A 26,399-nucleotide genomic window follows, 5' to 3' on the forward strand; every position below is an offset into this window, starting at 1 on the left:
TGGTCTTTTCACTGTGCCATTCTTTTGCTGCAAAGGCATTCGCTCGCTGCAACAGGCACCACCGGGCGAAGAACACAATGAGATGAATTCTGTCTATAAATAAATTAAATTAGCTTCGTACACGGTACACGACCAAATGGTGAAATAATTGGACAGACAGTTTGAGAAGCGAACCAACGTTCATTCCGATTCCGGTACGCAGCAAGCAAGCAGAAGCTACCAGTTTCCATACCGTGCCTTGTGCTCCGCCTGGTCCGCACCTTGCTCGGGTGACCAACTCGATTGGACCACGCAAATGACCACGCTTAAGCAGAACCAGTGGGACCCGGGTTAGGTCGGTCCGGGTATCCCGCCCTTCTGTAGCCCGAAACAAAAGGCGGCCGGGGTCGAGCATTCCCCGTGCATACCTCCTGGGAATCGGTGAATCCTTGCGTCAGTGGTTTGTGTTATTTAATCTCACACAAACATTTACCTTCGCTCGATAGGCAAAAGGCGTAGCTAAATCCGATCATTACTGCCACTACAAGCGGCCACACTCGTTCTCGTTCTCGGGTCGAGTTTTCCTGTACCAAACGGCCGTCACTTACCAGGCAGCAGCAGCAGCGAAAAGGAGCATGACGTTGCAAAAGAAGTGATGCTTCCGTCATGCTTTCAAGGCTCTGTCTCCCTCTCTCCCCCTCTCCCTCTCTCCCCTCTTCCTCTAACATTCCCGAAAACAGAGCCGATTTGTGGCGGAGGTGGCGGAAGTGGTGCTGAAGTGGTTGTATTTGTTTAAATTAATTTAAGCTACGTCTGTTGTGTTGCCGTTGCTCCTCGCTGCTGTTTGATGTGTGCTTATGTGGATGTTTACTGTGGCACTTAGGGCGTAGATAAACTAGTACACCCGCTCCACCGCTCCTTCAGCCGATACTGGTGAGAATGTTTTCTTGCACAGTAATTGTGAAACGTTTTTCTTTTCCTCAAGGAGGCTTCTTGTTTACAGGATAATCTGGCTCGCTTTTCGGGAATTGGGTACGATTGGTTCGAGAGTGGAAACACGTGCGAGAAAAGTTAGTTTGAGTGAGCGAAAGCATACAAACACAAGCACAGGGTAAAAAAAATGCTTTTTCAACTTGGAAAATTGTAAATGGAAAACAGTGTTATTTCTTGATGAAGGATTTTTCTTGGTAGATGGAGACGCCTGGTACCTCACGTCTGGTGCTCAATCGTTGAAAGTATGTAATTAGCGGAAGCGTTGGCGAGGGTAGTAAATGAAAATTTACTAGAAAACAACCTTAGTGTGGTTGAATGTGGGTTTGCCGTGGAATAAAAATGAGAAATTAAATAAATATGTATTTTCAATGGAGGCGCCTGGTACCTCACACTACCACTGATGTTTTGTTAGTCGATTAAGTAAAATAGGTATTTTTAGTTTTGTGTTTGTTAAACTCTATGCAGAAATAGTGTTTTATCTTACCCTAGTGAAACACTTTGATTAAATATCATATCTACTCTTGCTTTGAGCTTTCGATAGTAAACAAGCTATCAGTTTACCAAGCTATCAGTATCAGTCAGTTACTGTTTTGTAATATGAAGGTGATTAGGTTTAAGTTATAGTTGTATTTGTAAGCTAGATGGCAGACTTATGATACCATAAATAAATATTAAAAACAAACAAACAAATAAAAATACGTAATTAAGTATCTTCGTTATGGTTGATGGCCGTCTATTTTTCCAAAATGTAACAAGTGAATTTATAAGTTTTCGTCTCAAAAAAGCAAAATGTTTTCTTAGCTAGGACCATGACTTACATACCCAACTATTGATATGAAATGAAATTAGGCAATTAGTAAGGTCGGGGTGAAGTTCAGTGGTATACAACTGGCCGTACAAATATCCTATGGAATTTGACGCAATAGCTCGGTAGCAGTTTGTTGCAAATATCCAAAGATGGAGCTGGCTCGTACCTCTTCGTAAGAATACCTTGTATCAGAAGATCAGGTAAAATAAGCTCGTTTTATGATCTTTCCTTTGCTAGACAGCCAACACAATCCGTTCCTGATTGTATGTAGCGGTGGTGCAAGGAATAAAACATGACAACCATTTTAGCATGGAGGCGCCTGGTACCTCATGGTACGAAACTGGCTGCATCCGTACAGTACGCTCCCAGCTGTACTCTTCACCAGTCGCTCGAATGCTGTAGTGATAATGGAATTGATCAGCGTATCGGTCGACGATGGCACAACCTTTCCATTACACTTCTCAAACTGTTGTGCTGTTGTGTTGTTTTTTTCCCTCCCATCTCCCAATTCCCAAAACACTCCCACCCGCCTGCCCTTCCACGGCCACGAGGGTAAATAAAACACAATGCACACGCACGCATATATCAATCCGATTTAGTCAGCCGGTCGGGGCCGGTGACTGAAATTGAACGGAAAATTTATGGGATTTAATTCAATCAGATTTACGCTGACAAACGCCTCGTCGTTGTTGTCGGCCGGGGTACGCTATCTCGGGGCCATGACGACACACTGTGCTTCGCAACCGGTCCGGGCCGGTCGGGCAAAGTCTTTTCATCCAGCATGACAGGCAAGAAAGTAAGGAAGCGTACCGCAGAGACAAAATAATAATAAAAAAAGGAAACGGGAAAAAAGCTGAATATCACACCAGCCGGGAGAGAAATCAGTTAAACGCAAACTATGCTTTGGTGTGCGGGCCCGCGTTGTGCCGTTTTTTTGGTTCCTCTCCTGCGAGTGCTTTTTTCCATCTTTTCTTAGGCCTGTTTTTCCGTGTGGCATCAGCCCCGACAGCGGTTGACAGCTTAATGTGCAAAAACTGTAAACCGGAAAATACCGGGTTAGTGTTGAAATGTTACTTTCATCTCTCGGGGTTGCCGGTGTCGGTGGTGCGGGACGGCTGCTTGCATTGCTGGTGTAATAGCATAAGACAGCACGTGTGACACGTGTGTGAGGTGTCCAGTCGGATGGGGAGAACCGGAAAACGGGGTGGGAAGGAAACCGAAATCGCTTCAACCATTTCCTCCGGCAACTGGCCACGTTCGGCAGCGGTGTGAAAGGAAGGAAACAGGGAAAAGCGGCACCAAATAAAATATATGTACATATAAAGCGATCTACGCAGCATCAACAATAACAGTAGCTCAGTGTGGGTTTTCCTGCCGGAGGAAGTAGCACCCTGATACGCCGCCCAATAATAACACTAATGATAATGGCAAGCAACAAACAAGAAAAGAAAAAAAATGGTAGGGAAAAAACCGATGGAAGCGAAACAACCTACCTCCCCCAGACCGGGTTCAACCCCGGTGTGCCCGGTAGAAATCCGTGGCCGTGTCGAAATTTCCGTGGCCGTGGCTTTTAAAGTTATTTATTGCATTTTCATCCTGTTTTGCTCTTATCTTTATTGCTTTCGGTATTGTTGTGAATCGTGTTTTATGAACCACGAGCAGCAAACCCCCACACGACCCCCCTTCGCCTCACATCTTACATCGAAAGGGATGGCTGTTGCTACTGCTGCTGCTGCTGCTGCTGCTGTGTGTTTGTTTGTTTTTTAATGCTAACCCTACAATCACTGCAACCCCCGAAGGGAGAGTTGAGCTGGCGCGTTAGTGAATGAATGCATTGGCCGGAATTGAAACACGTGGAAAGCAGCGCCTGAGTGTGGCTGTGTGTGCGCGAGTGTGAGTAATCATCATCATCATAGCAACAGTCGCCGTTAAAGCGCTAGTAGCCTGCGGACACCGTTAAGAAAATCTCAAACACTAAATCTACATGCGGGAGCACTACTTTGTTTGAGGTTAGGTGTGGCTGCGTACGTGATGCTGGCTGGTTGATGGAAGTGGAATCGCAGCAGGCTGTCGTTACCGATCAAGTAACGGAGAGCATTGATGGTGCTTGGTATCGTTTGTAGAAAAAAACGGCGTCCAACAGGCACCCTTAAGCTATTTTTCAGCTTTCCCGGTACCGGTTTCGCTCTGTGCAGGATCACGAAGACGGATCCTCAGCCGAGCAAGGGTGGAAAATGTAAAAAAGTGGCATGTACACTATCTATCTGTTGGGTAAGGATGGTTAAAATCAACAAAAAGCTTTGAGCTACTGTGTGCCTATACAGTGACAGAATAATTAAATTTTCTGATTTGTTATGTGGACGGAGGCGCCTGGTACTTTATTAAAACGAGCAAAAATATCATCTAAATATTTTATCCTAAGCTTTCTAATAACCGCAATAACAACGGATAAAGCAAGCATGAAACGATTTTTTTATTTAATTGTAAATAACATACATTTTTCATTTAATTTTATTTATTCTATCTTAAAAAGGAAAATATCTATCTAATCTAAAAGCATTTAAAGATTTTTTTTTCAAAAAAAAAATTGGTAAAAAGTTGTAAAAAGAAATTTTTTACTTAAAAATTAAATAAGGCGTTTAAATTTTCTAGAACAAAAAAAAATAATATCAATAGTTTAAACGATTTAAAAATATTCGAAACATCGTTTATCACTGTAATTGAATAATAATTCCCCATTAAGCTAATTTTGACAGGAGTTTATTTATATCCATCTCACAGTGAGTTAGTCACAATATGTACACCTGCCTTGCCTCATGGAACCACTCAGATGCACCCACGAGTGACAATTATTGCATTTGATCAAACGAACACAACATCTGACGTATCACCGGAAGTCGGATAAGCGTCACCAGGCTTACCTTCGCTACCGCTACACAGAACGCTAGCGAGTGATGTTTGTTAGAGAGTTTTTTGTTTTATATTCGCCACGCAACCATCCTTCCGTTCGCTGGTGCTGCTTAACCTTTTAGCTTGCGATCCAAAGAGGAGGGGTGGGGGGAGTCGGTGGGAAGATGGGGAATGGTGGCTTTCAGTAAAGGCGTGTCCAGGTGACACCGATGACAAGTGTACCCGTGGCCTTGCGACACCGTTTGGCCATTAGCGACACGTGCCGCGGTTGAAGGCTAACAATTTGCGAGCGAACGTTACTACAGGCAGAAAACGGTGAGAGGACAGGCGATACGAACGATGTCAAACGCTTCCATATTCCAACGGCGACACGTACCAATCCACACATACACACATCCATCCGTGCAAGGGTATTAGGGAGGAAGGTTAGGAGATTTTATTTTCCAGTTTTCCGTTACAGTGCGAATTCGAATTCGTGGCTTCCTACTGCTTGTCGAGTAACACAAATAAACACTTGACCCCTCTTGTTTTTGTTTTCGGTGTGTGTGTGTGTGTGAGAGAGAGAAAAGCACGAAAGAAACAAGCCCTTCAGATAGACAAATTTTGAGCCACCATTAAAGTACGTGTTGTTTTGTGTTACCTTCCATCCACCACCATGGCCACCTCAGATTGGATATGCCAGCAAAGGAAAGTAAGGCAATTCTGATAGGCAATTGGATAAAATGGATATGGTCATGAACGTGTGTGTGTGTGTGTGTGTGGAGGGGTGAGGCTATTTTTTCTTGCGCAACGCACCTGGAAAATCGCTCGGAAAAGCGGGTTAGTAATTCGGGAAATGCTGACGCGTGTTTTGCGCGTGAGAGTACCGAGCAGGGGGAGTTGAAGTTTAGGAACGGAACCCGCCCGATTCTCACATTGACGCTGTTTATTGTGTTTATTTTAAATGTGGGGATTCCAGCTTGTATGTGTTCCTGTTCCTGTTGTTGTGTGATGTGCTGCATAAGCTCGTTTTGTGCGATAGTGGTGTGAGTTTGCTGTTTGGTTTTGTACGCAGCGTACGTTTGTTACGAAAATTGCTTGTATTTAAGTATTGTTTTGGGTTTTGTGCTTTGGTTGGTAAAAATAGCATACTTTGTGTGTGTAGGAAACATGTTTCCCGTGCCGCTTTTGTAGCGTTTTATGGAGTAATTTAAAATGTTTATAATAGCACGAACTTGACTGTAGAGAAGGCAACGCGCAAGCTGAACGTGAATGGAAAATAGAAACAACTTGATGTTGGCGAGTTTCATGCTGGCGATTGTAAAGCATAATTAGAAAGCATCGCATAGAAATGCTTTTTGTTCATGTGTAATGTAACAGAACACCTTTAAAATGTGCTGGATCGACGCTTAATGTGTTCATCTTTAAAAGGTCTCCTAGCTAGCCCACTGAAAAGGGCACGATCTTGATGAACGGACTTCCGGGACTGGCATGATTGCCTGCCACACCGCTGAATGTGTCCTATCATCGGGGCCTTCCTCTCTCTCTCTCTCTCTCTCTCTCTCTCTCTCTCACTATTTATCGCGCTCTTCATCACACCATCCTGGTACAGCCAACTGTGGCATGAGTTATGCATGGTACGCCTTTCAGCGGCTAATCATTGGTCACGTCGGACGGAAATTATGTTTCCCGTTGCATGGCTTTCGTTCCCATAGCCCACATCCTACACCCCTCCCCCCTCCCTATTTTTCGTCCGATCCTCCAACCAAGCACCCGGTGTGGTACACCCGTGCTTATGTTTAATGGTTAATTTCCCGAGTGTTAACGTGAATTACAATTGATGACCGCCGTACGCTCAGGTCCAGGTGATGAGTATGTTCGGCTCAAGTGTGGCCCCTTGCGCTGGCAGTGGGCAATGGGTGGTGCGTTTAATGGCAATGTTTTGAAAGCAGGCGAACGTTAATAATTTACTGCGGAGATCCAACTGGTTGAGATGGATGGAAAGTTTTGCGGTGGAAAGCGTTTCTTGAGTTGACGCTATTTAACATTTTGTGATGATCAAAAGTATGGAAAAACTTGATCAGATGTTTGAAAATTATTTTTTTTAATAATATTTTGGTTATTATTCGTGAACTAAATTCAATTATTATGCTTCAAAATTATAGATAGATAAATTTATGAGAGAAGAATGTAGGAAGATACTGTTCATCAAAGAAATGTATTCATTTATCGGCATAAGTGAACATTTCAATACAGGATTTTTTTTAGTTTTTATTAAAGATCGGCGCTACTAACAAATATTGAATTAGTCTTGAGGGTTTACATTTACGGAGTTATCCAAAACTTCACCTAAGTGGTAAAATAAAAGAATAAGGCTTAATAGAGATCTGTTATATTCCTAGTGCTCACTTACGCCTCTGAGACGCCTTTGCTTTGTTCGTAGGGAAGATGTTCAGAAGGATTTTTCATCGTATGTGTGGATTATGTTACAATGACGTGCTCAACTGTACTGTACGGAGATCCCATCATGAAAATGACACCGGACGACCTAGCCCGCAATTTGTTTTAGTCGTTGACATATAGAAAAGGAATAGAGTTGAGATAGCGTGATAGCTTTGCTGTGTTCGCTAGAGTGGCTGGGATTCTTGTTTAGCGGATGGCTGCACCGAATCGAGAGCTTTTGCAGGCAAGGCTGTCATTCGAAGTAGGTGAGTAAGTATGAGACAATAGACTATCCTTCTAATTGAGCAAACAATTCCCATCAAATGTTAGGTGGAAAGGGATAAAAAAGCTAGTCAAAAATTTATAAAAGATAATGTGCTTCTTTAATTTAATGGTCAAAGTTATACTTTTCTCCATTCAAAAGTATTTAATTTATAAAAAGCGAACCTTTTTGGTGATGGTGATTCCGATCTAGCCTTTTGCAGATTGATTTGCCATTTTATTGCATGTATTTAGGCGCTACAGGAAATCAATTCCGCTTTTATCGTAAAGGACACACCTGCTTTTTTCGCCTTCATTTTACAATTGTTAGCCCGGTTGGACATAACATTTGAATCCCATTAAACCAGTTCATAGCAGACCGATGGTGCTGAATGATAAATACAGCTTCCCCAACCTACCCAGGCAGGATTTTACACAGCCGGAAACACGGCATCACATTACCATCCGTTCGGTCCGCCTCGATTCATTAGCATTGCCGCGAGGCTTCCCATTATGCTCGATTAGTGTGGGTCAAAGTCGATACAACGTACACGGGTGCGATTAGTTCACTTTCAGTTGCGATTCGCTTTGAATAGGGGGGGGGGGGGGGGTTCTCTACTTAACTCCCACTGCTCACCTCGTCCATCCTGCTTCGCCTTCCCAGCTCTGCACAGAACCAGGTGCAGAAGTTTAAATGAGAGCTGTCGTTGCTAGTTAAAGTGACGGTGTCGGTGTCCATAAATTGACTTTGAAGTTAATTAGAAAATACCGAAACCGATTGGGTTTTTGGGGTTCGAAGCGCGGCTCCACGAGCGTGTGTGTGTGTGCGTGTGGTGGTACTTTACCTTTCAACCGCACACATGTGCTTCAGCAGTACGGGATCGTGTTTCGGACGTTAGTTACAGTGAAGTTTTGTGTTTGGTGGGTAGGTAAATGAAGGGCGTACGTGGAAAACGATTTTCCCGCACGATCGGGCCCGCTCGGTAGGCGCGGTTGTTCGATCGCGTTCAGGTGGCCGCCCGCCTCGCTCTAATGTACCGATCGATTGCGGTTTCGGTTAACGTTCAGTTGATTCGGTTTAATTATGGGTTTCGATAGGATTTGGGACCGCGGACCGGTGCACGGAGCGTCGTAAAATGGACGATTCAGTTTCGGTGCAGCACGATGGACACGGTCACGTAGCGTGCCGTGCCGTGTGTGTCCGTCTTTAGACGGAGTACCGCTTTTCCGTACGATTTAATTAGCTGATTGAAGGGAGGGAAAGTTTAAAACCCCGGTCCGTGTGTAGTTTGTGTCGTAAAATATGGCTTTTGGTGAGTGTGTGTGCTGTGTGCGGTACGAGTATCCTTGCACGATGTAAAAAGATCGGTTTATTATGACTGTTTATTTGATTCGTTTTGTACACCGATTCGATTTTATAAGCACATAACACGAAATAGCTACAGGTTGGCATGCGTGTATTGTTGAGATTTATTGTTCTCTTTTAATGGACAGTTATTAAAAAACCAGACGAATAGTTTACAATGTCGGAAAGCTTTTGTAATTAATTTAAGGAGATCATCAAAATGAAGAAGAGACAATAAATGTTTAGTTTAATAGTTTACCACACAAAACAAATAAATAAATAAATTGTTAAGCAAACAATAAACTTACTATTAACATTAAACATTCGGGAATAAAAATTGAAGAAAGCTTCCAACCACCACATCACAAAATGCAACTCCCTTCTGAGAGCATCCATCAAATTGTTTACATTTCCTAAAAGCTTCACCATACCATGGACGCTAATGTTTGAACAAACCGTCGAATTTGTTCGTGTGTCGTCCAAAATCTCATCAACCGTGTATACCCATCACCCCTGGCCAGCAGTCGCACGGTCCCGGGTGCAACGATCGTCTGTTCGAAAACGAGTTAAACACACCGGTCGATAAAGTGTGGTGCAGTGGTGTGTGTGTGTGTCTCTCAGGGTCTGTGGCACAGGGGGTTAAAGCACGAAATATTTGCCACAATTCTGCACAATCACCGTCAACCACACATCCGGATACAACCGGTGACAACCGAATCTAATGAAGTAGAGCCGAGAGTCTCATGGGTCTCCGTGTGCCGGAATGGTCGCACCGGTCTCACACAGCAACTCCCACGGGGTCGAATATTTTGGCCCCGATGTCCACGCCGAGCTTGAGACGCTTGTTGCCGTTCGCAAAAGTATCGACAGCGCTCACGCCAGACTCGACGATACATACCGGGGCCGACGAACGTACCGCAAATTCCGTTGCATCTGATCGGGCAGCAATAAAATAAATAAGGGTTCGATATTATACTTCCTTCCAGAAGCGGGGTGGTTTGACGTGCCAAAGTGGTGCCGGTGTGCTTCGACCGGGGGGGGGGGGGGGGGGGGGGGGTGTAGAATGCCCGAAAAAAGCGGAATGCATAGAAAGAAGAAAGAAATAGCATAAGTATTCCGGCATTTTCCTTCCACCGTTAGCCGGACGATTTCCGATCGCTCAAGATGTGTAGTTTTTTATTCGTTCGTTCGTTCGTTGTGTTACCAACGGGGTTTGTCGGGCGCTGTGCCACCGTACGCTTAAAGTTTATTTATTTATTCTATCATGCGGTATTGCTGTTGTACCGCTACGGAAGCTGGTGTGTGCTTTATGCCCGGATTCATACAGCACGTCCATCGGTGGTTTATACCGGGGTATGGTTGGGGTATGGGTCGAAAAATGGGATAAGAATTGAGTTCCATGATTGGGCGAAGCGTGTTTCTGCGAGTAGATTGCAAAATGTAGAATTTAGTTAAAATTGATTTTCAATGTCTTGCATGGTGTGCACAGTGCGATGGCTTAGGGTGGAGCATATGCAAGGCATGACGACAACTACGATCAAACAGAGCTTGCTAACCTCTTATGTGTTTTGAAGTTTAGCTGCATCGTTTGGGGTGCAATAAAAATATGATGCCAGCGATAATAGGAAATTAAATTATCGTGTTTAAAGCGTTTATTAGTACGGTGACAAGTTCACAATAAAATACAGGTTCTTTGCTCTTTTGACCGTTTTTTGACTTGCGACGACAATATCAATTTGTGTGAGCAAATCGATTTTGCAAACTGTCATTTCAAACGTTTGCCATGCGGATTGCATACTTTGGGGAGTTTTTTGAAAACATTTAAGCCAGGCTACATGATGCGAGATGCGAAACAGATTTCGCTAAAAAGGGAAAGTTTTGCGAAATTTTTCCGTCAAAATCATCTCGGTTCATCTATCCGCGAATCTCTCTCTTCAACCGAAAACTACCATGGCAACGCATGGAAAGTGACAGAGAGGGCTAGAGAGAAGCGAAATCTTTCCGAGATTTCAGCTCGGGGAGGCGAAATCTTTTTGATGGATAGATTTCGCATAGCCCCCGCCTTTTTAGCGAAATCTTTTTGGCATCTCGCATCATGTAGCCTGGCTTTTTGAATTGTGCACGTGTATACAAATCACACACATTAAGATCTATTTTAAAATAATTAAATTATTCATCATCCACATTTAAATGAATAAAAGGGTAAACGACTGCTCAGAATTAGGAGGAGGGGATGAGGAGAGGATTTTATTGAATAATAAGAAATATTTCATTCAACTTTATTAAACCATTTTTGACCACACTGAAAGCACACTGTGAAGCTTTCGCAACGAGTACTGCGGATTTATTAGTATTAAAGCAAACAGCTCTAACTCTAGCTCTCTTAAAGCAAACAGCACAGATTGAATTCGATTGAATTTCATATGTTTATTACTATCTCTTCACTATTTAAATATATCCGATGTTTACATTCTTCCTTCTATTTTTGGATAATGCTTTTTGCGAGAAAAGCCTCCAAATTTAAATATTCATCTCATTGATTTCACATGAATTTCCTACGTTTTTTAATGCGGAAAAAACACATGCCATCCTTCAACAGAACTTAGACTGTAAGTTTAAGGGCAAACAGCGTATTTTATGCATTGTTTCCAAGAAGCTTTTCCGATCCAACCAGTTCATTCTCGAGCGCAACGAAACACTGATGACTGGTGTTTTTCTCGCAACAACCACTTTAGCTGCCAGCCCCCTCCCTCATCGATTTCGAACGAATCCCTTCAAATTAACCCGGAAAACGGAATGTGTTTTCCGTGGGTCAGTGCACAGTGCACCACGCGTGTGACACGGCTCACTACCTATAATTTCCATTACAAAATGTCGCTTCTGGCACAATGGTCACACGTCACCCGGCTGCTAAGCGCATTAATGAATCCGCTAGAATGAAGCTCAGCCCCGCAATGTGCAGAGCGAACGGTGCGCGTGGCTGCGCACCGTGGTTGGTTTTTCGCACACAAAAAGCAGCACCTTGACAGCGCTAATAACCGTGCCGGGGCGTACGCTAGGTTCGGAGAAAAATGTGTCCACGCCTGTATGCAGAGTGTAAAGGGTGGGTAGTTCGGGAGGTTATGGCGCCGAACACAGCGAAAGCCTATCATTATTTTCTATCCTCCCGGTTGAGAGGACCGCCGTCAGACACTTGATTTTGATGGATCACTCAGCCGTGATGGGCGAGGAATTGAAACGGGAATCGTGCGGCAATTCGAACAATGATGGCGCCCCGGAATTTCTGCAAAGTCGAACGAGTTGATACCACTTAGACAGCGGGAGACAGGGCGATACGAAATGGGGCTTTTTGTTCTTGGAAATGGGTAGTCTGGCAAACAGAAATAGAAATCGGTGGAAAGCGAGTCAAGTGGCGCAATTAGGATTTAATAAGCTGCTATCTGTCGTAGAATTTTTACTAAACATTCCATAAAAAGAAAACAGTGTTAAATAAGTTATTGAACTTATTTTCGTAAACAACTCCTACGTACTTACCATTTTATCCATATTTTGAAAACTCTTCCGTACTGATAAAGCCCATCTGGAAAATCGATACAACATGGGACACTTTCTTTTTCAAAAGAACCCCACACACACTTACACACACACATATTTCTTCCTTTATCGTTTGTGGCCATGAAAAGCGGTGCGAGTTGAAGTGGAAAACAAAGGAACCAGAAACATAAGTCACTGAGGCTCGTGTGAAGTGTGGGCATAAAACGGCATAGAAAGTATGCGAAGGGGGAAGGTCTTAGGACGGGCAACAAACGCTTAAGCCCTCTGACAAGAGTCCTAAGCCTACACGGTGAAAGGGACCGAGAATCGTCGAGATTGGTCAGTGGATTGTTTTTCTATTTACGACCGTGTCTTGCTGCCATTGAGGCTTTCCATTTTTGAAGTGGATCGTAAATGGCAGTCTTAAGCGTAGCAGTTGTTTTGGTGTGTGTGCGTTTTGTGAATTGGTATTGAATTTTTCCTTTTCATTGGTTCTGACTTTAATGTTTGGAATTCTAGCTGTGCTGAAGGAAAATTTTCCAAAAAAAGCTTAAAGAACAATTGAGCAGTTTGCGCCTAAATGTATGCAATCGTCAAAACAAAAATTGGCTCAGAATTTCTTCTAATGTGTTGTGTTTAGCCGTATGTTTTTGGCCTCTTTTTATTTATAGCTCTTTCCTGTTTCTTTCCTTTTCCCGACAAACTACCACCCATCCAGGACTTGATTATACATTTAATGACGACGCTATTAAAGGTGCTGAAAGTGTGCTTTGTGCTAAACAATTTACCAAACACCCCGTACCCGTTTTTTCTTCTGGGTGACCAGGGTACGATTTGTAAGGATTTACGGTGGTTGTGAGACAATTGTTAAATAATTTATAACCATAATTTAGAGAGGATTACGCTTCACACTAGCACGAACACAACTCCACACGCGTAGACACTTAGAAGCGTCACTCCGCTTTTAGGAGTCGCCGCCAACAATGGAAAAACAGAGCAACAATGAGAGACCACCATTCGCCGTCCGCTACATTTGCTCTTGCAGTCCTGTGGCAGCTGTGGGGAAAAGGTCCATGTAGTAGTGATTGTGACAATTTCCACGCAAAATCCTCGCACTAAGCTGCTGATATATTTCGCTAATTATGATAAAGATCTGCTGCTAGTGGCCCGGCTGAACGCGTGTTGCGTTCACGGTCGGGTGCCTTTCTGACAGCGGGATTCCAGCTGTCAGGATGGGCGGGTTTTCCTTGCCGACGCTGCTAGACCGGCTAGACATGGGGTCCCATTCGTCTTTCGGTGCCTTTTGAAAGCGTCGCACCATACATCAAGATGGTGGCTTTTATCAGTTAGTTTCACTAGGGTGGCGGTTCTTTTTTTGCTTCGCCCCTACCGTGGCTACCAATTATCCTTCCTGCGAAGATGGTTCCAATTGCTCAGCCCAACACGCGGGTCAAACACGGTGAAGAGGGAAGAAATTTATGAATGACACAATTTATGTATACCATGACCCCGGGAGCTCCGACACAATATGCTCCTGCTCGGAAGTGGTTCAAATCTGATAAGAGTGGCGCGTCCACGCTTGAAGATGGTCAAGCACCTTCGGTGGTAGCAAACGTAAGACGAACGCGTACCATAATTATGTGTTTCCTTACTGGTACTTTCCTGTTGCCGGCCGGTCTTTGAACTGCTCCTTTCCCTGAAGGTAATTTCGACAGCACCGGAAACCCGGTACCTGCTTGGGCACCTTTCATTGCTCTCTTGTCAACACCCGAACCGACGAGAAGTGCTAATGATTGTCCAGCTGGAAACAGCTGCTTGAAGGAAGTAAAAAAAATGGAAATTCTCCAAACGGTTTCCATGTAAACGTTTGGGCCGGTGGTTTTGTGACTCATTTTGTTTATCGCCCGCACAACCGCAACACGATCTCGTTTAACCGATAAGCGAACCGGCATAATGAGAACCCCGCACGTTGGTGGGGGTTTCGAGTTGATTGAATTATGATACGATCGTGAGCCGAGATTGACAAGTTTATTAGTCCATTTTTCTGTGGCACCTTTTTCCACCTGCTTTACACCCAACGGGAACCAAAGGCTGCATGTAAGCCACTGCTCGGTGGCTCGGTGTGGCACTGTGCCTCTCTGTGTGTTCGTAACGTGGAGACCCGTTTCCGTTAAGGTGCGCTCAATTTGTAGCACGGAATTAAAAGCACAGCGCACACCGTTTCTCCGCAAAAATATTTGCCGTCTGGCCCTGTAGCCTGACGCTGCTGTACCGTCTTCGGCATCGTGCGCACGTGTAGATTGGAACGTTTATCAAATTTCCGGCACGGAAATGTTGCGTCGCGATAACCGTGTGCTGTTGAATAACGCGGGGAGCTATTTCCCGGCAAGCGAACAATAAAGTGCTTCCGAGTGTTCCTATTTTAGCAAGCAGTGTTTGCATATCATTCATGGAAGTGTGGAAGGGGAGGGGTGGCAGGTTACAAGGTGTGTGACTGAGACGACATGTTTTTTTTAATGAGACGCATAACACTCCTACATAAGCGGTTGCGTGTGTTGCGTTTTATCGAAGACTAACGAGCAAAATGGCATTAGTGTGGGATTATGTTTTACGCACGACGCCATAATGCCATGTCGAGCGTTTAGAAACAGATCGAACATTCAATATTGTAAAAGTCTATACGATCAGTAGAGAAAGTTGAAGTACGAGACTAAAGTATATTTTTGGAGTATGTCAGTGGTAAGCACTATGTAAGTAGAGGGACTTCCTGAAAATGTCTCAAGGGTACATCATTGAAGGTTAAGGCACGGTCCATGTTCTTGCTGTATTTCACGGCAGACAGCTGTACTGCAAGATTAACGTAGAGCTTGTGTTTGTAGCTCCATCGAGCAGCTATAGGTTGTCATTAACCTGACGAGCCGTTCAAAAATACAATATTGAACGACAGGTGATCGATGCGGAAAATTTCTGTAGGATGCTTCTAGAAAAAAGTTCCAGAATCAAGACAAGTTCTCTGAGTGAGGTCCCTTGAATTTAGAACCTTGGACGGGATTCTTGACGACCCGCCGATAGAGACGACGGGTACTTCTCAAGAGGGGTACGTGATTAAAGATTTAGGAGATTTGCTGTGAATAACATAGTTAAAAATTCATATTCATAGACAAACAAAAATATGTTCCCTAAGATCACTTAGACTCCACTATGAATCCTTGACGCAATGTGAATCTTCTCATCTCCCGGTCAGTATTCGGGAGAATATCTCTGGAAACATTAACTCAAAAGGGCTGAAGATAAGGATATTTTAGGAGATGCTCCATGTCTTCGTCAGTCATCGGTTTGGAAAGAATGACTTTGGAGCACAATTAAGAGCTGCAATAAGAGGTATTGGCGAGGTTTTAGCCCATATCACTTCCACAGATGCTAAGAAAAAGACTCAGTCCATGTAATGCCCACTTCGGTAAGGTAAGAATCTAGCTTAAAAACAGTATACCATAATTAGCGTTCACAACGAAATTTTGCGGAAAATTTATTAATTAAGGGATAAAATCCATTTCACACCCATATAAAAGGGCGTTTTTCTAGGAAGGGGACATTTAAAGCTGTTTGTTTTGTTGTTTGATGGTAGAACATGAATCCATTATAAGTCACCGGTTGCACCGCTTTAGTCGGAGCAGAATGCTCGGAAGTAGTTGAACACTTATGGCGTCTGAAGTACCTTCGGGGAAGCTTTTCGAGTGAACATGGTGCAACTACTTCACCGAACTGTGGCCGGTAAACGGGTCTGGTTAATTGCAAATGTACGCTTATGAACGTTCATGCTTCATGCTCCAATGCAATTTGTAGAATTCATTAAGTACTGTTCAGAAAAATGTGCCTCACTCGTGACAGCGCGTTTTTTTGCTTTTATTATTTTTGCAGTTATTTTTCAAACGAAAATGATCCTTTGTTGAGATGACTCCCGAAACAACCCCCCCCCCCACCCTCCCCTTCCCGCCAAAAGTTATGTAACTGGTTGAAAACAAAAAACGCCGGGGCAAAACAAATTAAGAGCTCGGAAAAATTGTACCAAATCCATATTGTCACGGCATTAGCATGCTGGAATGTATTAACAAAAAAAAAACCCTGAACAAATTTGTATTAACGGGCATCAGTTATGCTGAGGGAAAGGAACCAACAATAAAAAAACAGCCACTCTGATGCGCTCCTTGTGCCTTGTGCTTACAACCGAGTGATTTATTCTGCCGCTTTGACAAATTGTGTACGGTTTTTCTTGTTGCTGTTTGATGACATTCTTTGCGTTTCGGGGGGTGTCTTTTGGATCGGTTCATGTTTCGATGGGGAGGAGAGAGAGAAAGATCGCTTTTTTTTCCTCGGCTCATCCATTCCCAAACCCTTGCGTCTTCCTGGACCGGGAAAGGAAGCATATTCTATCAGGACACTCTGGGCTTTTCGTTTTTTTTGTTGGTCGAAATCGTTGTTGATTTGCAACTACCGCTGTCGGCCAACAAAAAGTGACAAAATCGGTGTCTTAATTTGATTCCTTGTACAGCAAAAAAACATTATGATGCTAATTTGTCAAACCGACGATCGTCAGTGTGCGTGAGACGAACGGGTGGCCCGGAAACACACTTGCCGTAATTAACTATCAACGTCCTTCAACGGCTGGTGGGGGTACTCAAAAATGCAGAAATTAAAATGACAAAACCAAGGCGATCCAACTTGTTCGCCCTGTTATGTGTGAGCTTCGATTTTCGCTCGGGTCTGTGTGGCGTTGGTTAGGAGGGCGCAGCCTATTGGACGAAGGCAATGTAATTTAGCGCCTAAGTGGAAAACCCCCAAAGCTCGAGCCACATTCTAGACGACGCTTGCCTTGCTTTGCTGCCCCAAACAACAACGTCATGGGCGCATAAATACAGAATCACTTTGCGTGTAGATAAGTTGCTGGAAAAAAAAAACTCTGCAGCCAAACCTCTCTCACCCAAGAAAAAAAAAGGTACAAGGGAGCATGCCGTATTTTTTTGTTCTCTCACAGCTTTCCTTCGGTTCTTTTTCCTCCTCCTCTTAATACAGTACCACAAGGATGAAAAGAATCTGCGAACCCAGGGATGGGCAAGAATGTTCCCGGTTTTTGGTTAATTAGAGCGTTATAAATTTTCCCTTCTCCGGGTTTTCCGGCCGGGTGCTCGGTTCCAGCTCGGTCGACTTACCACACAGTTGCACCGTGGTGGGTCGGGGGGTTGGCCGGGTAAGGGGGGGGGGGACGATGTAATTTTTGGCAAATGGTGATTTTGGGTGCTTCAGTTCTCATCGTTCGGGCGGTGATGTCGTTATTACTTGATTAGGGATGTTTATCATGGTGGTGTGCTTGTTGGGGACATGCCGAGAGGAAGAGGGCTGGTTTCCAGGAGATAAATGGTTGTGAAGAGAGCGAGAGAGAGAGTGTGTGTGTGTAGGGATGATGGTTAGTTGTTGGGAAATGACTACGGAAAAGCTGCTCCGATGGTGAAGAAGAAAAAGCAAATTCCGTCCGTGATACCATTTTTAACCACTGATAACATCACACCTACCATCAGCTTTGACCAGTACGGTGATACGATTTGTTGTCTGCTTCTCTAGTGGAACAAATCGTGAGAGCAAACTAAATATCCTTGTGGAAATGTTACGTGCGGTTGAGGAAATTGAACCGAAAAAAAACCCAACGAACAAACATCGGAACCTTGCTCAATGGTAGTTTATGTGGTTTCCCAACCATTATAGCATGTTCTACATGGAACGTTCGAGCTTTTATTCGTTTAATCGATAGATGGTTGGCGTACGGTGCTTTAAGGAGGATGAAAATCGAGACAAGTCTTTAAAAGGATAATCTTAAGAGATTTGAGTTTTATGTTTAAATTTATTTTTTGAATAAGAATACAGAGTTATAGTACTTGAATTTTGGTCAGAGCTCACGCTTAATTTGATGCTTTTGCTATTAAAAAAATATTCACTGTGGTCACTGAATTAACCTGATGCTTTGGAGCTTTATTGTTTTTTATGTTTCGAACAAATCAAATAAATTAAATATTTGTATATTTAAATAAAAAATTTATAATTATAATATGGCATTTAAGCAATACGGCCAGGCCGTTCTTTATGAATAAAAAAAAGGCATTTACTTTTTAATTATCCTTTGTGTCTGTTATTGCTATGCTTTCATATTAATCTTTTATTTTCCCTTTTTTGTTACACACTGTTACTGTTTTTTTTAACAACAAATGTTGAAACAAATTGAATCCTTCTTTAAATACGTCCATTACTCGAACTACGAACTGATACCACGAATGCCATGGCTTGAATCTTTTTGAAAACCATCGAAAACTCATACGCCATCAACATTTGATATTTGGGTTTGCTGTCAGCATAAATAAGATAGTATTTTAGTTAGTTAGCAGAAACATAAAATAAATGTAAATCAAAAGGTTTTATAAAAAAAAGAAAGATTTTTTGTCGAACAAAAACTATTTAAACGCATTGCCACTTACTTTATCGACGCCTCACCTAAATTTATGCTTCTTGCTTTTTGTGCACCACAACCTCGAAGGGTGTCGGCCTGCCATTTCTGGATTTCTATTACTTGATTTCACCAGGAGCAAGGTAGTGAGCCCTTCGGATAGGCAGTCTGGATGGGATTTGAGCCTCGGTCCCTGAACCATCCACCTAAAATTATATGATTCGCCATATTGTTAGCAGTTTTTGTGCAGTTACAGACCAGTAACTAGATTAAAATATTGAATGGTTTATTTTGCGTTGAAATAGTAAAAATGTTTCTAAAGCATAATTTACTGATAAGTATTTGGTACAATATATTTATTTGATTTTACCAATTTTGTTATGTTAAACGAATATAGCTATTAAGATCAACGGATGAAGACACACTTTATATTTAAAAAAACGCCTGATTACAAGCCTTCAGCCTTCACATCAAGAAAAACCAAAACGTAAAATAAAAATCCTTTTTTCAAAAAGCAATTTCTGCTTCTGTTACTGCTGTTGCTGCTACTGCTACTGTCCGGTGAAGGATGGCACGGTTTGCACGTCACCGTGCACGTTGGTTGAAAATTAATTAACCGTCATTTGAAGCGTTCGGGAGCGTTCGGACGGAGTGGGGTTAAAACTTTCACCGACAAAACCCGCACCGCATGACGTGAAACTGTCATGAAAAGGCAGTGTGGCGTTGTTGTTGTGGTGCAGAATGGAATCTATTCACTGGGACGGGGCCGATGGTTGCTCTCGCTTTTTGTTCTGTTTTCGCTGCAAACGAAAGGTTTGTGCACCCCGTTTGTACAGCAACTCTGCTTGGTTGATAGTATTTTATTTTTTGGCAACAAATTGGTGCAAATACATAAAATCCGTCCAAGATCGTTCGGTCCGCACCGGACCGTAAGGGATCCGGTGTTTGGCTGGTTAGCTATTACTGCACGCATCAACGAACATCGGCAACGACAGCTTCGGGCTGGGTAGGTTGGTCAATCTTGCACTGGAAAATATGTTTGCTTCGAAGGTGGATTTTGCTTACCGTTTTTCGTCTGGTGAGTGAGTGAGTGAGGCGAAGAAAAGGGTAATCAAACGAAGGTTTCGTGCCCTTTGCTTTGATCCTTTTGATTATTAGACATAAAATCGGAGAGAGGGCAAACTGGTGGAAATGGAAATTTACACAAAAGAGCTTTTAAAAAAGGCGCTAAATCATTATCGTTGAAAGAACGTTGCGCCGGAAATGATTGCACCACACTTCAAGCGATACGGTGAGTACAATTGATTCGTGTTAACGTTTTGGAAAGAGGAAAAAAAAATCGTGAACAATAGCGCCTGCAGCTTGTTTGATGTCGGGAATGGTAACTTTCACATCTTTTGTTCACCGGATTCAATTAGGATTTTTAAACAGAAGATTTGATGGTGTTGTTTTCCGTTCCATTGAATTTCACACAACCTTGAGATGAATAGAATTCGTCGATTGGGAAAAAAGGTTGAAAGCAACACAATCGAATAATTGATCTTGCATCACCGTGTATTATCGATTTTGACATTATTCTTTTGGGTTGAGCCTCTCTGAGCTACGCCTGAAGGTATGCAGTTGGTGTTTTTTTGTAGCAGTGTAATATTCAACCATCTCCTGACATCTTGTTGGCATGGTGTTGAATGTTGTTTGCAACTATTGCATACTTTTAGGCGTAACAAATCGATTGTTGTTGTTTGTATAATTATAGAGATTTTGAGCCGCTTTCTACCTCTTTCTTCTATTATTACATATAGATTGCACAATCTAAAGGAACAGAAGTTAAATTGTGCATGGCATAGATATCGGTACAGCTTTGGAAAACCTTAGGAAAACGCCTAATTTTATGCAAATGCATTACAATTTTATGTTTCTGTACGTCAGCACGAAGTGTTGAGTTAATTAATATGAATTTTTGAATATGATAGCTATAATTAGGCATCTTGATCCTTGGATTGAGAGAAGGTGAATGATTAATTGGAGATAATTGGGCGTTTGAAATAATCTACTAGCTCTTGCTACATAATTTAACCTTCTACCCTGACATTTGCTGCTCCCTTTAGGCATTTACACTAAATTATCGATCCTTATTTCAAACCTTAAAACTGATGGAAGCATTCAATTATACTTTCAAAGGTTATTCGCTTCTTCGACCAAGTACAGCTCCTACGCGAGCCAATCCTACGCGCGGTACGGAATTGAAGTTTGCACCCAGAAAAGCTCACCAGTGTTAAGAAACTGTGGCCAAAAAACAAAACAAAAAAAAAAAAAAACAGTAATACGTCAAAAAAGCTGTCTGGCAAGCAAGAAACATGCCCGATTAGTGGGGAAGGGCACGTTTCCCTGGGAGGTGTCGGTGCAAAAACTTTCACCGAAAGATCGGAACGGAATGAACCGGCAGTTTCTTGTGCTGCTCTACCCCGTCTGGACGAGTGGATCGAGTAGATGGGAATCAAAGATCACCCGGGCAAGCACGGGGGCGTACCCGTACAAAACCTCAACATAACCTTACAAGCCGAATCAAGCTGTCCGTGAAGAAGGGTGGGCTGTAAGGTTATTTCATTTTCTTATTCGTTTACTTGCGTTTTTTTTTCCACCCATCGTCGCTCTTTCTTTTCTTCCATTTTTTTACTTACCATTTGGTATCGCTGACAGCTGGCGGCTACTACCCGGGATCGCGGCGTCGAAGACATTTATGTGACGGCAGAGGTTTACCCAGTTAGTTTTCTCGAGCATGTTCTCAATTTGTCATACATTGCACGGCGGGATGTGGCGTTGAATGGGGGCAGGAAGAGGTAGACGAGCCAGCATCCGAAACTGGCATGAAAGTTGGAATGGCTTTTCGGCTCTTGTCTCAGAATGCGGGTTGATATTGCAAAGTGGTGAACGCGTGTTGACAGCGCGACGGGTATAAGGATAAATGGAACAACTGTCAAAGTTTACCAGAGAACGAACGAGAGGAATGCAATAAGTAACGGAGGCTGTGGGGAGAAAGCAAGCAAAAGTGTTGAAGAAAGGCTGGAACATGGAATGAGAAAATGTAAGAAAAGCCGTAAGAAAACGAAGAAAACCAATGCAGAAGGCAGAAAAAAGTTAGAAACAAACGAATTAAGAAAAAGAAAGGAGCAAAAACGAAGGTGACACTTTTTGCCTTATTTTTCTCGTAAAGATATTAAACAGGCTGAGAACCGGATGGTAAGCAGAAGAAAAAACCAAAGGCTCTTTTGCGTTTCCCTCGAAAGGATTTCCACATGTGGTTTCACCATACACCATCAACATTGTCAGAACCATAATTGAAGCCAGATTGAAGTAGCCGATGTGTGAGTGTAGACGACGCGGATCGATCCCCGGCCTGCCGAGCCGGGAGCTGTAATTTTCGCCATTTTAATTTCATTTCTTTGCGGTACTTTTATCGTACGCAGTTTTTTGTGTTCCTGCTGGTGCTAGAGCGCTTGATTTCTGGTTCTTATCAAACAACATTTTACACTCTTTGGGTTCGCTTTTTACTTTCTCCGTCTCCCTCAAGTGTCTTAAGGGTTGTTTCTGGTGTATTAATAGGCATGTGTCTGCAACGGAGCAGGAAGCGCAAATATGTTCGTGGAAGCAGTGCGTGCGAGATAATAGAAAAGGGTGGAGCAGAATGTTCAGCGTCGCATCGGTGCGGGAGTTGCGTCGCGTTGCAATGGCTCGTTTTCTCAAGCTTCGGGATCTACGCTGTTGTCTGCATAATTGACAAGTGCTGCAGAGAACATCGTACAGCGGGTACATGTCGCGCACATTGTGAAACGGGAACAATTCATGTAGACTCTTGAAAAAGTTACATCATCGGTTGATGATCAACGGGAAAGGGTGATGAGGCTAACGAGAAGCTGTCACTAGAGCAGTAGAAAACGTGAAGAAATGGTGGCGGAGTCTCAAGTGATTAAATCTTCCCTAGCGGGTCTTTGCTTGCGAGTTTTGATTGTATTATGGGATGGTGCATGTTAATAAAAAAATCCTAGGGCGGGATAGTGTATGTTCAGACTCCCGGTTTTTGTTACAGCCGACATAATAAAGAATTCGAGCTGTACTTAAAGTTTTTTACGAAAGGATTTCGACACCAATGTGAAGTGGATTAAGGACGAGGAAAAAGTTCGTACTTTTTTCTGGACTAATATTTTGATTCAGTACTAGCAAAACATATAAAAAGAGTATCCAATATTCGGTAGATTCCTTTGTCTGATTAATACCATGTTCCTCCCTAAGTGTAAGCGCCTAGAGGTATGCAATGAAGCTGTCAGTCAGTGCTTGATGCATAATAATTGCATAGTAATAGGCGCAGATAGCTTTAAACTAGTAAATAAGCAAACATTTTATTGGCTTACGAAAATTATACATGAGCTAACGATAAATTAGCAAAATATCAGTTTTTTTAACTTAACAAGGAACCTGTAAGAATTATTACATTAATCAATAACGGATAGTCGAATATGAATTTGTGTCGATCAAAATGTTAAAAATGCTTCTCTCTTTTGCTTGCTTTATCCATATTTATACTTCTCCTTTGCTACAACATGCCGTAGGGGGGATTACGGATACCGATCACAGCTCCAGCACTTGAAAGAAAAAAATGTTAAACCCCCTTTCTCATTGCTTAAATATTATTTACAAATGATATAAAGACTCACCGAAGCATCCAGAACAAATGTTGTGTGTGTACTTTACTTGAGTTGATTACTGTACGTCTGCTGTGCCCAGCAATTTAGCTACAATTTCATTAAGATAATCGATACTGCTACCATTCCCATCAAACGGGGGTTTATCGTTTCGTTCCGTTTGTCTGGAAACAGGAGTTAAGTAGTTTATTTCGGGATCATCATAACCACGATTGCTTTATTACGCACCCAGTTTTCCCATCCGTGCAAACCGTGCAGTCGAAAAGGGTCAGCCAACAGCAGCAGCAGCATCGAGATACGGATCTTACCGACAGTCCGAAGGATTCTGCCGGATTTCTGCATTCGAATATGGCTACGCTGGGAGATATTTGGGATTGCTTTTCCCGACTTGCTCCTTTTGGCTCCTCACACACACACATACAAACAGCACGAAACTATCTCATGCTCTAATCCCTGCGAAAGAGTTAATGGAGGTGTTACGCTCTGCTGGGGCAGTAGCTTTGGCAAAGGTTTAGACTGTTGGAATGCTGCAGCACTGGCAGCGAACGATACGGGGAGTTAATATGCAGTGTGGCAGGGTGTGGCTCGGAACACAGGAAACAGCGTCGTCGAGGGTAAATCATAAATGGAAAATCCCGCTTAAGTGCTGTAAATAATCTGCCTAATCCATACACCGCCGTGGGGTTTGGGTTGCTTTTTGGGCAGGAAGTTAGGCTTGCTTTGCTATGAAAAAGGGGAAGCCTTGAAGCTGGCAGGGTTTATCTCTGGCAGTCGATTGCTTAATTTTTAGACGATTTGAAGCCCACAAAGATGGACTTCACAATGAGTGTTGGGCCGAACTGTAGATGGACAAAATAATTAAGTCCACTCGTGGGCTAGGACTAGGAGCAGGACTAGCGTTTTGGTATGAAGAAGAAATAATCAGAAAAAGTTGTTTGTAAAATGTAGTTTTATCACACAGAAATGGAAATAAAATTGCTTGATAATCTGAATTGAAGTGCACAACCAGGAAGTTTTCTAAAGCTGGTACACTGTACAGTGCGTCACTTGGTTTTTCAGGTTGTAGCTTCACATACGAACCTTCACATGGCTAAAGGTAAATCCTGACATACAGATCCGAGGAAAAAAAAATCACCATTTTGCCATTCGAGACGGCCAGTCAAGTAGATCATCCGCATTCGGAATCGAAAGAAGCACGAATGGAAACGCACTCAATACAGTCCCCCAAATGGACGGGTACGGAAGATTAATCCTTATCGTTTCTGCAACAAGCTGACTGCGGATGGAACATTAAGATAGCAGGGAGGCCGTTTCTCTCCCCGGCCCCCGTTCGGGCCGCTCCATGAACCCATTTCATTTAGATCGCACGTTGAATTGGACGGTTTAGACGGCTTCAAAGAGACGGTAGCTTATGCGTCTGTTTGGCTGCAGCTGTGCTACGGTTCAATCGACGACGGGCAATGGCTGTGGAAAAGCGCCTTTTTTACTTTTCGCCAGCTCATCATATTCGCTCTCCGGATCGAAATTGGTTTCTTTGCGATGTGATTCTTCTGGGTGGTGCACCATTTCGGGGCTCAGGTGTGTGGCGATAAGCGATCCGGAGAGAAGAGCTGGTTTTGCTAAAATGCGAGCGTAGCTGTATATTTTGCTTGTACGGTTCGGTTAATGCGCTAGTGTAAGAAGATACAAAACGCCTAATAGTATGCAATCTATTTTTGTTCATTTTTGAGAAATGTAAGGATGGCGTTTTAATAGTTTTATTATGTGCTCCTTTTTTGTTAGTAAAATCGGTAGGATTAGTATTTCATATACTTTAAATATTTAATAGCTTTACTTTAGGCGCCAGTTTAAGATTGGCTGAAAATAAAATTTAGTAGAAAAATATATTTGATTTCTGTGAGATCCTTTGCATTGCAAGGGGATGTTAATATGCTTTGTTCTTAACTGAAGCTCTAGTTATTTACAATTAATTATCAGAAACATGAAAATATTTATTTAAGGTTATTTCATTTGCTCAAAATTGCACAAACCCGAAGGCAAACAGATTGAAAGTAAATCATCGTAAATGCCATTCAGTTTGCGCATCGATGCCATAAGTATCATTCAAATTTAATGCCACTGCTTGAAGTACCGCTGCCGCTGACTGCCGGACGCTTACAGTTGCATAAACTCGGCCGATCGGACGAAAAATAATCAATAATGCGTAGGTTGTGCGTGTCTGTTACCCAGAAATAAATGTATTGAACAGCGTTGCATGAATCTGCATATATTTTATACCGATTGACATTTGTGGCCTCTTTTGTACTGTACCGGTTACGAGAAAAGCGGGCAGAGAGTGGAAATATGGATAAAAATAACCATACGGAATAACGATACGATACCGTACGGGTCATCCTTTTCAGACGCAGTTCTCAGAACCGCAAGTCGTCTATTTGGGAATATTGTGTGGATAGAGCTAGTAGAAAACTTTCGAGACAAAAAAGGCAGAGAGTCAGCTATTGTGCTTAGCGAACGAGAGGCCGATCGAAGAATATTATATTGTTGTGCTAAATAAAGTTTTTTGTAAAGCTTAGTGAATTGAAGATGGTGTAAGTGAACACAATAAGTTTTCCCCGAACAGAAGGTTTGGAGCATCGATTAACACCAATTCATTTTCATATTCTATTGGGAATGCTGTTTACACAGTGCTTAGCACAGGAACGTGACTAAATATTCGGGCACGTATGTGTTTTGTCCCAAATAAATTTCCGTAGCAATTTAGATTAGTTTTTCACTCGAAATCTGCCACGGGTGCTGGTCGAAAACCCCACATTACCCGGCAAATGGTGGTTATAAGGTAAACCGATGCTTGTGCCTATTCTTGAACCTGCGCCTGCCTGCCTGCTGTTGGAGGGAATCAACCTGTACAGGGTCACGCACTGACCTCACAACGTGTGAATTTGTGGAAAAGTTTGCATGTGT

Source organism: Anopheles stephensi, chromosome 3 (genome assembly GCF_013141755.1).
Source record: "Anopheles stephensi strain Indian chromosome 3, UCI_ANSTEP_V1.0, whole genome shotgun sequence".
Lineage (NCBI taxonomy): Eukaryota > Metazoa > Arthropoda > Insecta > Diptera > Culicidae > Anopheles > Anopheles stephensi.